Source organism: Canis lupus, chromosome 6 (assembly GCF_048164855.1).
Source record: "Canis lupus baileyi chromosome 6, mCanLup2.hap1, whole genome shotgun sequence".
Taxonomy (NCBI): Eukaryota; Metazoa; Chordata; class Mammalia; order Carnivora; family Canidae; genus Canis; species Canis lupus.
In genome coordinates this window covers 58,163,473-58,175,516 of record NC_132843.1, presented here as the reverse complement: position 1 = coordinate 58,175,516, position 12,044 = coordinate 58,163,473, and positions in this window count along the sequence as shown.

The window sequence follows — 12,044 nt, the reverse complement described above, 5'->3', positions numbered from 1 at the left end:
CCCTCCCCAAGTTCTCCACGTGAGCCCTAGGAAACCAGAAGCATTGTGAGGACACCAAGGCTTTTTCCACAAGAATATCCCCCACGTGGACACTGAAGTGCTGAAGGAACTCAACAGGAATAAGAAGCTGGGGCAGCCCCAGTGGCGCAGCAGTTTAGCGCCGCCTGCAGCCCAGGGTGTGATCCTGGAGACCCTGGATCGAGTCCCACATCAGGCTCTCTGTATGATGCCTGCTTCTCCCTCCGTCTGTGTCTCTGCCTCTCTCTCTCTGTCTCTGTGAATAAATAAATAAAATCTTTAAAAAAAAAAAAAATAAGAAGCTGGTTTGATCTGTTTGATCAGAATTTTTTATTGGGATGCCTGGGTGTCTCAGTGGTTGAGTGTCTATCTTCAGCTCAGGTAGTGATCCAGGGGTCTTGGGATCAAGTCCTGCAACAGGCTCCCCTTAGGGAGCCTGCCTCTCTCTCTGCCTATGTCTCTGCCTTTCTCTGTCTCTCATGAATAAATAAATAAAATCTTAAAAAAAAAAGAATTTTTGATCAAACAGATCCCGTGAATCCTAGGCCCAAGCCTGAATAAGGCTAGCAAGTTCCCTTCCTTGCTAACCTACAATGAGAACATGATGGTCAAAGTCAATTAAGTGAATACCATGATCAAGATCCCAATGAAGAAGGTGCTATGTCTGGCAGTGGTCCCTAAGCCAAATGAAGATGACAGATGATGAGCTGGTATACAACATCTACTTAGTTTTCAATTTCTTGATGTCATTGCTCAAGAAAAATTGGCAGAACCTCTAACCTCTGTCCTTTATACATTAAGAGCACCATGGGCAAGCCCAGCACCCAACCTGAGGCACGGCTTAAGAAACCCTAGTGCCACCATTAAAAAAAAAAAAAAAGGGATCCCTGGGTGGCGCAGCAGTTTGGCGCCTGCCTTTGACCCAGGGCGCGATCCTGGAGACCCGGGATCGAATCCCACATCGGGCTCCCGGTGCATGGAGCCTGCTTCTCCCTCTGCCTGTGTCTCTGCCTCTCTCTCTCACTGTGTGCCTATCATAAATAAATTAAAAAAATAAAAAAAAATGTTAAAAAAAAAATAAAAAAAAGAACAAATAATGTGTAGAAAAACTGTATAGCAGTAAGGATGGACTCCATTTGTTGGCTCACTCAACATTTTCTCCCTTTTGATCTTCTATTAAGGAATGTCCATTTTACACTGTTATGGTAGATGAGATATAAGACGAAATCTGTTGTGAGGTTCCTAGGAAAGCCTTTTTTTTTTCTAATTTAAAGATTTTATTTCTAAGTAATCTCTACACCCAACATGAGCTCGAACTCACAACCCCAAAATCACAAGATGCATACTCTACCAACTGAGCCAGGCAGGTGTCCTGGAAAACAGTTTCCTTCCCTTTCCTTTTTTTTTTTTTTAAAAAAAAGAGATCAAGGGCAGCCCTGGTGGAGCAGCGATTTAGTGCCGCCTGCAGCCCGGGGTGCGATCCTGGAGACCCAGGATCCAGTCCCGCGTCGGGCTCCCTGCAGGGAGCCCGCTTCTCCCTCTGCCCTGTGTCTCTGCCTCTCTCTCTCTCTCTGTGTCTCTATGAATAAATAAATAAATAAATAAATAAATAAATAAATAAATAAATATTTAAAAAAGAATGAAAAGAGATCAAGAGTGAGAGAAAGAGCATGAGCGTGGGGAAGGGTAGAGGGGGAGGAAGAGAGACAATCCCAAGCAGGCCCCACCCCCAGCATGGAGCAGAGCGCAACACAGGGCTCCATCCTACAACCATGAGATTATGACCTGAGCCAAAGTACAAACTCGGACACTTAACCAACTGAGTCACCCGAGCACCTCATATGTTTTCCTTTTTCTCACTCTTTTAAGATTTTATTTATTTGAGAGAGACAGAGTGCGCACATGAGACAGTGGGGGAGAAGGACAGGAACTAGCTAACTAACAAGGATAATGACTGATATGGAACATGCCCCTGAAAAAAAAAAAAAAAAAAAAAGGAACATGCCCCTGAGATTGTGACTTGATCCAAAATCAAGAGTCAAATGCTTAATGGACTGAGCAACCCAATCACACCACCCCCACATGTTTTCTTGATCCAGATGTTGCCCCTTCCTCTTTTGGATCTAGTTAATACACATCTAAGGAAATTATCCTAAGGAAATAAGCAGATGTATGCCTACAGATTTAGCTCATGATGCTCATTATTGTGTATTTATTGCAAATAATGTTCAATGATAAGAGAGTAAATTTAAAAAAAAGGAATTTTTGGTGTTTTCACAGGGTGGAATTTTTATGGTCATCAAGGGTAATGATTACTAAGAATTTTGATGACATGGAAATACTTATTAAGTGAAAAATCAAAATAAATTTCATTTACATAAAATTGTATACATGTATATTCACATATACACACTCTAAAACTTAATGTAACTTGAAAATAAGTATATATTATTAATCTTTTGAGGAAACAATAATGATTATTCTTTAAATATTGTTTAAATGACTAGCATTTCGGGCAGCCCGGGTGGCTCAGAGGTTTAGTGCCACCTGATTCAGCCCAGGGCCTGGTCCTGGAGACCTGGGATCAGGTCCCACGTTGGGATCCCTGTGTGGAGCCTGTTTTTCCCTCTGCCTATGTCTCTGCTTCTCTCTGTGCGTCTCTCATGAATAAATAAATAAATCTTAAAAAATAAAATAAAATAAAAATAAAAAATAAATGACTAGCGTTTCAATTCTTTTTTCTTACAAAAGCACATTGATGAGTTCTAATGTGCAGCAAGGACTGAGAATCCTCAATACACTTGTGTAGGAGTATGTGTGTGATATTTTTTAATGTAAGAATACTCCAAATGTTAAGAAAGCTGCAATTGAGTATAACTGCCCCATTACAATGCATTTTATTTTTTGTGTACTTTTACAATTTTATACCCCATAACTATTACTTTTAATACAAAAATGTTCTTTACGTTTTTAAAACAAAAAATATTTTTTTATGTTGAAAGGGAAGAAAATAATTCAAGCTCAAGCTACACCAACACAGAGCTGGAGAAGCCACTCAGATAATGAAACAAACTACCTGAGGTGTCTTGAACACCTACCTTCCAATGGGGATATCGCCTCATCAGGCTCCAGTTTGCAGATGCACAGCTGCATGCCTGTTTGCTTGTTCCTCCCTTGGTCCAGACAGTGATACTAGGTTAATTTCCTGAGCCTTTCCAAAGACTACAATATACGTGTACACACACATTTAGAAGTTCCTTTTATTTACACATAACTTTTTCTACAATAAGAGATAAATCTTTTCACTGTCCCATGTGTTTTGTCTTTGGGAGCCTCTATTTTAAGACTCACAGAAAGGAGGGACGCCTGGATGGCTCAGTGGTTGAGCATCTGCCTTCAACTCAGGTCATGATCCTGGAGTCCTGGGATTGAGTTTCTCTCTCTCTCTCATGAATAAGTAAATAAAAATCTAAAAAAAAAAAAAAAATTCAAAGAAAGCAAAAAACTAAAAAAAATTGGGAAAGAGTATTTAGTTTTTCAAGGAGTGGTATGATCGATGTTCTTTCTATGCACCACCTCTCAGCTCCATTTCCACTTAGAAGATGCGATAGAGGGGGAATCCCTGGGTGGCTCAGTGGTTTAGTGCCTGCCTTTGGCCCAGGATGCGATCTTGCAGTCCCGGGATTGAGTCCTGCGTCGGCCTCCTGGCATGGGGCCTGCTTCTCCCTCCTCCTGTGTCTCTGCCTCTCTCTCTCTTTATGTCTATCATAATAAATAAATAAATTTTAAAAAAAAAAAAAGAAGAAGAAGAAGAAGATGCGATAGCGCAGGAGAAACCGGCTCTATCTTCACATTTTACCAGATGTTTTTCAGTTTATGATTCTCGAGTTCAAATTAAATGTTTTTATTTTAGAATAAGAATTTAAAACCATTAAAATTCTTCATTAGTTTCCACTCCAGAGCTGGGGATAATGACTAATCATGGACAGAACAGCTGTCACTCCCAAGGCAACACTCCAGCCACATTCAATTCATTTCATGACCACAGGAGCATGCCCTTTGTTACCTTAACCACCATGTATTCCAATACAGTTGAACCCAAAAGGAGTGAAGTTCATGGCCTACTTTTTGCCATTGATAGAATACAGAATATATATTGAAGAGAATATGTAGTTTCTACAATGAGCTCTGTTGATGAATTTATAAAAACATTGAGTTATGAGATGGCTGGTAGGAAATCAAAGTAAGTCACTTTACTGAACACAGAGCACAAACCAGAATTTCAAAGGGAAAAAAAGATAATAAGAAACTATGCAGGGCAGCCCTGGTGGCTCAGTGGTTTAGCACCGCCTTCAGCCCAGGGCCTGATCCTAGAGACCCAGGATCAAGTCCCATGTCAGGCTCCCTTCATGGAGCCTGCTTCTCCCTCTGCCTGTGTCTCTGCCTCTCTCTCTCTCTCTCTCTCTGTCTGATGAATAAATAAATAAAATCTTAAAAGAGAAAGAAAGAAAGAAAGAAAGAAAGAAAGAAAGAAAGAAAGAAAGAAAGAAAGAAAGAAAGAAAGAAAAAGAAAGAAAGAAAGAAAGAAAGAAAAGAAAGAAGAAAGAAAGAAAGAAAGAAAAGAAAGAAAGAAAGAAAGAAAGAAAGAAAAGAAAGAAAAAGAAAAAGAAAGAAAGAAAGAAAGAAAGAAAGAAAGAAAGAAAGAAAGAAAGAAAGAAAGAAAGAAAGAAAGAAAGAAAGAAAGAAAGAAAGAAAGAAAGAAAGAAAGAAAGAAAGAAAGAAAGAAGAAAGAAAGATACTATGCATGTTGAACAGAGTTAGGATTCTATGTTGGTTTATATAGCTCTCTAGAGCCACATAATTCAACTGGCTCTTCTGTTCTTTCTTGGAAAAGATGACTTTCAGTTTCTAAATGGCAATGTGGCCAAAAACTACCTAGCTTTTGAGCAAGAGTAATGCAATTTGTTAACAGACACATTATTTTTAGAAAATAAGTACAATTTTGCAAACTTTCAAGGCAGATATAATCAAAGTCACCTGAAGGCCAAATGGTTGCTGCCATTTCCACAGTCCAAGTCATGGGGCCCAACAAGATAGTTTGAAGGCCATTTTTTCAAGGCCAGAGCTCTCTCAGAAGCCAAATCACCCAATATTTGGCTGAGGCTTTTGACAGGCCTTAACCCTTAACAAGGGATTTATAAGACCAGTTCATGAGAAGATATTTCAGACACTAAATTCAGTATGCCATCCATCCCTGTTATGCTTGGTCTCTGCCTTGGATGCACTGCTGGTAATCTATGCATTCCTCTATTGCTTAGAGCCTCCTCCCTGCTGATTCAATTCCCACTGCCAACCTTTCTTCCAAACTTTACACCTGTGCCCTCAGAAAACTGCATGCCATGGTAATCAGCCTTTTTTACATTACCAACAGTCAACATTCCTCATGGACATTTCTTCTCTTGAATCCTTCATCCTTGTTTTGAATCTTTCTCAAATGGGGGTTTCTCATACTCCAGTAACCCCAAAATTGTGTGTAAAATTAGTGTTCTCAGGCAGCCTGGGTGGCTTAGCGGTTTAGCGCCACCTTCAGCCTGGCATGGGATCATGGAGACCAGGGACTGAGTCCCACATCGGGCTCCCTGCAGGAAGCCTGATTCTCCCTCTGCCTGTGACTCTGCCTCTCTCTCTGTCTCTCATGAATAAATAAATAAAACATTTTTTAGGGGATCCCTGGGTGGCGCAGCAGTTTGGCGCCTGCTTTGGCCCAGGGCGTGATCCTGGAGACCTGGGATCGAATCCCACATCAGGCTCCCTGTGCATGGAGCCTGCTTCTCCCTCTGCCTGTGTCTCTGCCTCTCTCTCTCTCTCTCCGTGACTATCATAAATAAATAAAAATTTTAAAAAAAAACATTTTTTAAAAAGAAAATTAGTGTTCTCCTTACTCCTTAAATGCTTATAGACATTTTTTTCTTCACCCTATTGTAACACACCCTTCCTTTTGTGTAACGGATCAAGGAATACTGGTATGTGTTCATGATAAAAGGCAGTATAAGGAGACCACAAAATTCAGGAAAATGGTATATCCTTCTTTGGAACATATTAACCATTTTTTACCATTCGATGAATTTATAAATTATATATTGTTTCTGTATTTTTTTGAAGATTTTATTTATTTATTCATGAGAGAGAGAGAGAGAGAGAGAGGCAGAAACACAGGCAGAAGGAGAAGCAGGCTCCATGCAGGGAGCCCGATGTGGGACTTGATCCCTGGTCTCCAGGATCACGCCCTGGGCTAAAGGCGGCGCTAAACCGCTGAGCCACCCGGACTGTTGTGTTTCTGTATTTTTTAAAGTTACACTAGACATTACAACATGCATCCTTCACTCACCAAAGTTTGATAATAACTTTAACTTCCAGGACAATGCAAAGGCCTGAGAATGTAGGTAAACTACATTTACCCTCATTCCAATTTACATGTTTATTGCAATTATGTGGTTTTGTCTCTCTAGCTAGCTAAATCCTTAACACCATAAAAGTTTTTTTACTGTTTTATAAAGTGTTCCTTTAAATTGACTCCTTTTGTTGTTTCTTCATTTCTTTCTGTACCTCTGACATATATCCATGGTCATTTTCCTTCAATCTGAAGAATATCCATTAGAATTCCCTTTCATATGATTAACTTGGTCTCTGTTTATCTAAACATTTTTATGTATCCTTTATTATATCCAAAGGATACTCTCACTTTGTAGAGCCTTCTAGGTTGGCTGTTTTTCATCACCTTGTAGCTACCATTCATCTGTTTTCTGGTCAATATTGTTCCTATTGAGAAGTTATCTATAAATCTAACTCCTTTAGGTAATCTATTCCTATTTGATTTGTTTTATGCAAATATTTGAAAAGATAATGTCTGAGATTTTCTAGAAGTATAAAAAATATATAGAAGTGCAATTAATTTCATGCTAAAAAATAAAAATAAATATGCATATAGACATTTCATATAGAAATTGCAAAACGCCACTTCTAAAAAAAATCTTTATTTGCTTGAGAGCAAGCAAGAACAGTGGGAAGGACAGAGGGAGAAGGAGAAAGTCTTAAGCCAACTCCATGCTGAAGGTGAAGCCTGATGCGGGGCTCAATCTCAGGACGATGAGAACACGACCTGAGCCAAAACCAAGAGGACACTAAATTATCTATGCTGCCCAGGTGCCCCACAAAACGTCACTTTTTATAGTTGCTAGTATATTATATTTTTAGATGACACTTTTATATATTTATGTGTATATTGTATAGTTTATTAGTTGTCTCTAGTGGGAGTGTTTGTCCAAATTATCTTGTCTCACATATACCTGACCTTTCTTCTCTAAAATAAAAACTCATCCTAATTTGAGCCTCAAGGCTAGGTAGTGAAATGCAGTAAAAAGAAGTAACTTAAAATTTCTCATTAAAACTATCTTGGTCTCTTTGGCTTTAAAAGAATAAATTAGGGCAGCCCGGGTGACTCAGCGGTTTAGTGCCTGCCTTCAGCCCAGGGCGTGATCCGGGAGACCCGGGATCAAGTCCCACATCGGGCTCTCTGCATGGAACCTGCTTCTCTGTCTGTGTCTCTGCCTCTCTCTCTCTCTCTCTCTCTCTGACTCTCATGAATAAATAAATAAAAATTGTTGAAATTAATTAATTAATCTTTTTTGAAAAAAAATTATCTATGGAGAATTAATATTGAGTATGTTAGAATTTCTCCCCACTTGGGGCACCTGGGTGACTCAGTCAGTTACAGGTTGGACTCTTGGTTTTGACTCAAGTCATGATCTAGGGGTTGTGAGATCAAGTCCCACACTGGGCTCTGCACTCAGCACAGAGTCTGCTTAGGATGCTCACTCTCCCTCGCCCCCTCCCCACATACCCACACGTGCATGCATGCCTGAGCTTGATCACTCTCTCCCTCTCAATAAATAAGTAAATAAAATCTTTTGAAAAAATAGAATTTCTAACCACTGTCTCTACTCAAGATGTAATAAAGTGTGTTTAGAAGCTTATAAATCCTTAAAGAAATGAGGGAGGTACACCATACACAAAGATAAACTCAAAATGGATGAAAGATCTAAATGTGAGACAAGATTCCATCAAAGTACTGGAGAAGAACACAGGCAACACCCTTTTTGAACTTGGCCACAGTAACTTCTTGCAAGATACATCTATGAAGGCAAGAGAAACAAAAGCAAAAATGAATTATTGGGACTTAATCAAGATAAAAAGCTTCTGCACAGCACAAGAAACCGTCAACAAAACTAAAAGACAACCTACAGAATGGGAGAAGATATTTGCAAATGACATATCAGATAAAGGGCTAGTATCCAAGATCTATAAAGAACTTATTAAACTCAACACCCAAGAAACAAACAATCCAATCATGAAATGGGCAAAAGACATGAACAGAAATCTCACAGAGGAAGACATAGACATGGCCAACATGCACATGAGAAAATGCTCTGCATCACTTGCCATCAGGGAAATACAAATCAAAAGCACAAGGAGATACCACCTCACACCAGTGAGAATGGGGAAAATTAACAAGGCAGGAAACAACAAATGTTGGAGAGGATGTGGAGAAAGGGGAACCCTCTTGCACTGTTGGTGGGAATGTGAACTGGTGCAGCCCCTCTGGAAAACTGTGTGGAGGTTCCTCAAAGAGTTAAAAATAAATCTGCCCTAAGACCCAGCAATTGCACTGCTGGGGATTTACCCCAAAGTTACAGATGCAGTGAAACGCCGGGACACCTGCACCACGATGTTTCTAGCAGCAATGTCCACAATAGCCAAACTGGAAGGAGCCTCGGTGTCCATCGAAAGATGAATGGATAAAGAAGATGTGGTCTATGTATACAATGGAATATTACTCAGCCATTAGAAACGACAAATATTTAAAAAATAAAAGGGGGGGGCAGCCCCAGTGGCTCAGCGGCTTAGCGTCATCTTCAGCCCAGGGCGTGATCCTGGAGACCCGGGATCGAGTCCCACGTCGGGCTCCCTGCATGGAGCCTGCCTCTCCCTCTGCCTGTGCCTCTGCCTCTCTCTCTCTCCCTCTCTCTGTGTCTTTCATGATTAAATAAACTAAATCTTAAAAAAAAAAAATAAAGAAAGAAACGACAAATACCCACCATTTGCTTCGACGTGGATGGAACTGGAGGGTATTATGCTGAGTGAAGTAAGTCAATCGGAGAAGGACAAACATTATATGGTCTCATTCTTTTGGGGAATATAAAAAATAGTGACAGGGAGTAAAGGGGAAAGGAGAGAAAATGACTGGGAGATATCAATGAGGGTGACTGAACATGAGAGATTCCTAACTCTGGGAAACACACAAGGGGTAGTGGAAGGGGAGGTGGGCAGGGGTTTGGGGTGACTGGGTGACAGGCATTGAGGGGGGCACTTGATGGGATGAGCACTGGGTGATATGCTATATGTTGGCAAATTGAACTCCAATTTAAAAATAAATAAAAAATAAAAATAAATAAAAATAAAAATAAAAATAAATAAATAGCCCCACTGGCTGCTCTGAAAAGCCATCTTTGCATCGTTCCTGTGTCTGGCTCCCTGTCGTCGCAACTACCTCCGCTGCGCACCTCCTCCACCACCGCGGACTCCGGCAGCTCCCTCGCCAGAGTCCTCGAACTCTTGCTCTTTTTAATCGCTGCATGGGATCACCGGCGTGCCCCATCATGTCAGAAGCGTCTGTGGACACCAGCTCCGAGATCACCACCAAGGACTTAAAGGAGAAGAAGGAAGTTGTGGAGGAGGCAGAGAATGGAAGAGACGCGCCTGCTAATGGGAACGCTAATGAGGAAAATGGGGAGCAGGAGGCTGACAATGAGGTAGAGGAAGGAGGGGAGGAAGAGGAGGAGGAGGAAGAGGAAGGCGATGGAGAGGAAGAGGATGGAGATGAAGATGAGGAGGCCGAGGCAGGTACGGGCAAACGGGCAGCTGAAGACGATGAGGATGACAACATCAACCCCAAGAAGCAGAAGACTGATGAGGATGACTAGACAGCAAAAAAAAAAGGAAAAGTTAAACTTAACAAAAAAAAAACAAAAAACAAAAAACAAAAGGCCACCGTGACCTATTCACCCTCCACTTCCCATCTCAGAATCTAAACGTGGTCACCTTGGAGTAGAGAGTCCCACCCGCCTGCCCAACACGGGCCGTGCCACCCGCAGATGACTCACGCTCTCCGCCACCCAACCAAAATCAACAAGCACATGAGGAAATGCTCCGCATCACTTGCCATCAGGAAAATACAAATCAAAAGCACAAGGAGATACTACATCACACCAGCAACAACATCATGTCTAAAGGAACAATGTATATACCTTAATTAAAATATACTCTATTGGGCAGCCCCAGTGGCACAGCGGTTTAGCGTCACCTGCAGCCCAGGGTGTGATCCTGGAGACCTGGGATCGAGTCCCATGTCAGGCTCCCTCATGGAGCCTGCTTTTCCCTCTGCCTGTGTCTCTGCCTCTCTCTCTCTCTCGTGAATAAATAAATAAAATCTTAAAATAATAATAATAAATAAAATAAAATAAAATATACTCTATTGATAGAGTGCCGGGGTAGCTCAGTCAGTTGAGCATCTGAATCTTGATTTTGGCTCAGGTCAGTATCTCAGGGTGGTAAGATCAAGACCCACAATAGGCTCTACACTCAATGCAGAGTCTGCTTGTCCCTCTCCCTCTGCCCATTTATTATTTAAATAAAATCTTAAGAGAAAGAAATACTCTATTGCTAAAAAAAAAAAAAGCTAGCCATCATCTGAGCTTTTAGCAAGTCAAAAACACTAATCATAGATCACTATAACAAACATATAATGAAAAGCGCAAAATATTGTGAGAATTACCAAAATGTGACACAGTCACAAAGGGAGCAAATGATGTTGGAAAACAGCACCAACAGACTTGTTTGATACAGGGTTGCCACAATCTTCAATTTGCAAAAAGCAAAATATCTCTGAAGCACAATAAAGTGAAATGCAACAAAAGGAGGTATTCCTATAGTAAACTATTATAGCAAGGCTATAGGATACAAGATTAATACATAGAGAAGTCCATCGCTTTCCTATATATCAGCAATGAACTGGAATTTTTATTTTTTAAAAAACTTTTTAAAAACTAATAATAGCACCCCATCCTGCCAAAAAAAAATCCCAAAAAGTTGGGTGTAAACCTATAAAAATATTTGCAAATTCTATATGCAGAAACTATAAAAATATCAAAGGTCAAAATAAACAGATATTCCATGCTCATTTATTTTTTAAAATTTATTTTTTGTACATTTTTTTATTGAAGTTGAATTTACCAACATATAGCATATCACCCAGTGCTCATCCCATCAAGTGCCCCCCTCAATGCCTGTCACCCAGTCACCCCAAACCCCTGCCCACCTCCCCTTCCAATACCCCTTGTTTGTTTCCCAGAGTTAGGAATCTCTCATATTCAGTCACCCTCGTTGTTATCTCCCACTCATTTTCTCTTCTTTCCCCTTTACTCCCTGTCACTATTTCTTATATTCCCCAAAATAATGAGACCATATAATGTTTGTCCTTCTCCTATTGACTTACTTCACTCAGCATAATACCCACCAGTTCCATCCACGTCGAAGCAAATGGTGGGTATTTGTCGTTTCTAATGGCTGAGTGATATTCCATTGTATACATAGACCACATCTTCTTTATCCATTCATCTTTCGATGGACACCGAGGCTCCTTCCAGTTTGGCTATTGTGGACATTGCTGCTAGAAACATCGCGGTGCAGGTGTCCCGGCGTTTCACTGCATCTGTAACTTTGGGGTAAATCCCCAGCAGTGCAATTGCTGGGTCTTAGGGCAGATTTATTTTTAACTCTTTGAGGAACCTCCACACAGTTTTCCAGAGGGGCTGCACCAGTTCACATTCCCACCAACAGTGCAAGAGGGTTCCCCTTTCTCCACATCCTCTCCAACATTTGTTGTTTCCTGCCTTGTTAATTTTCCCCAT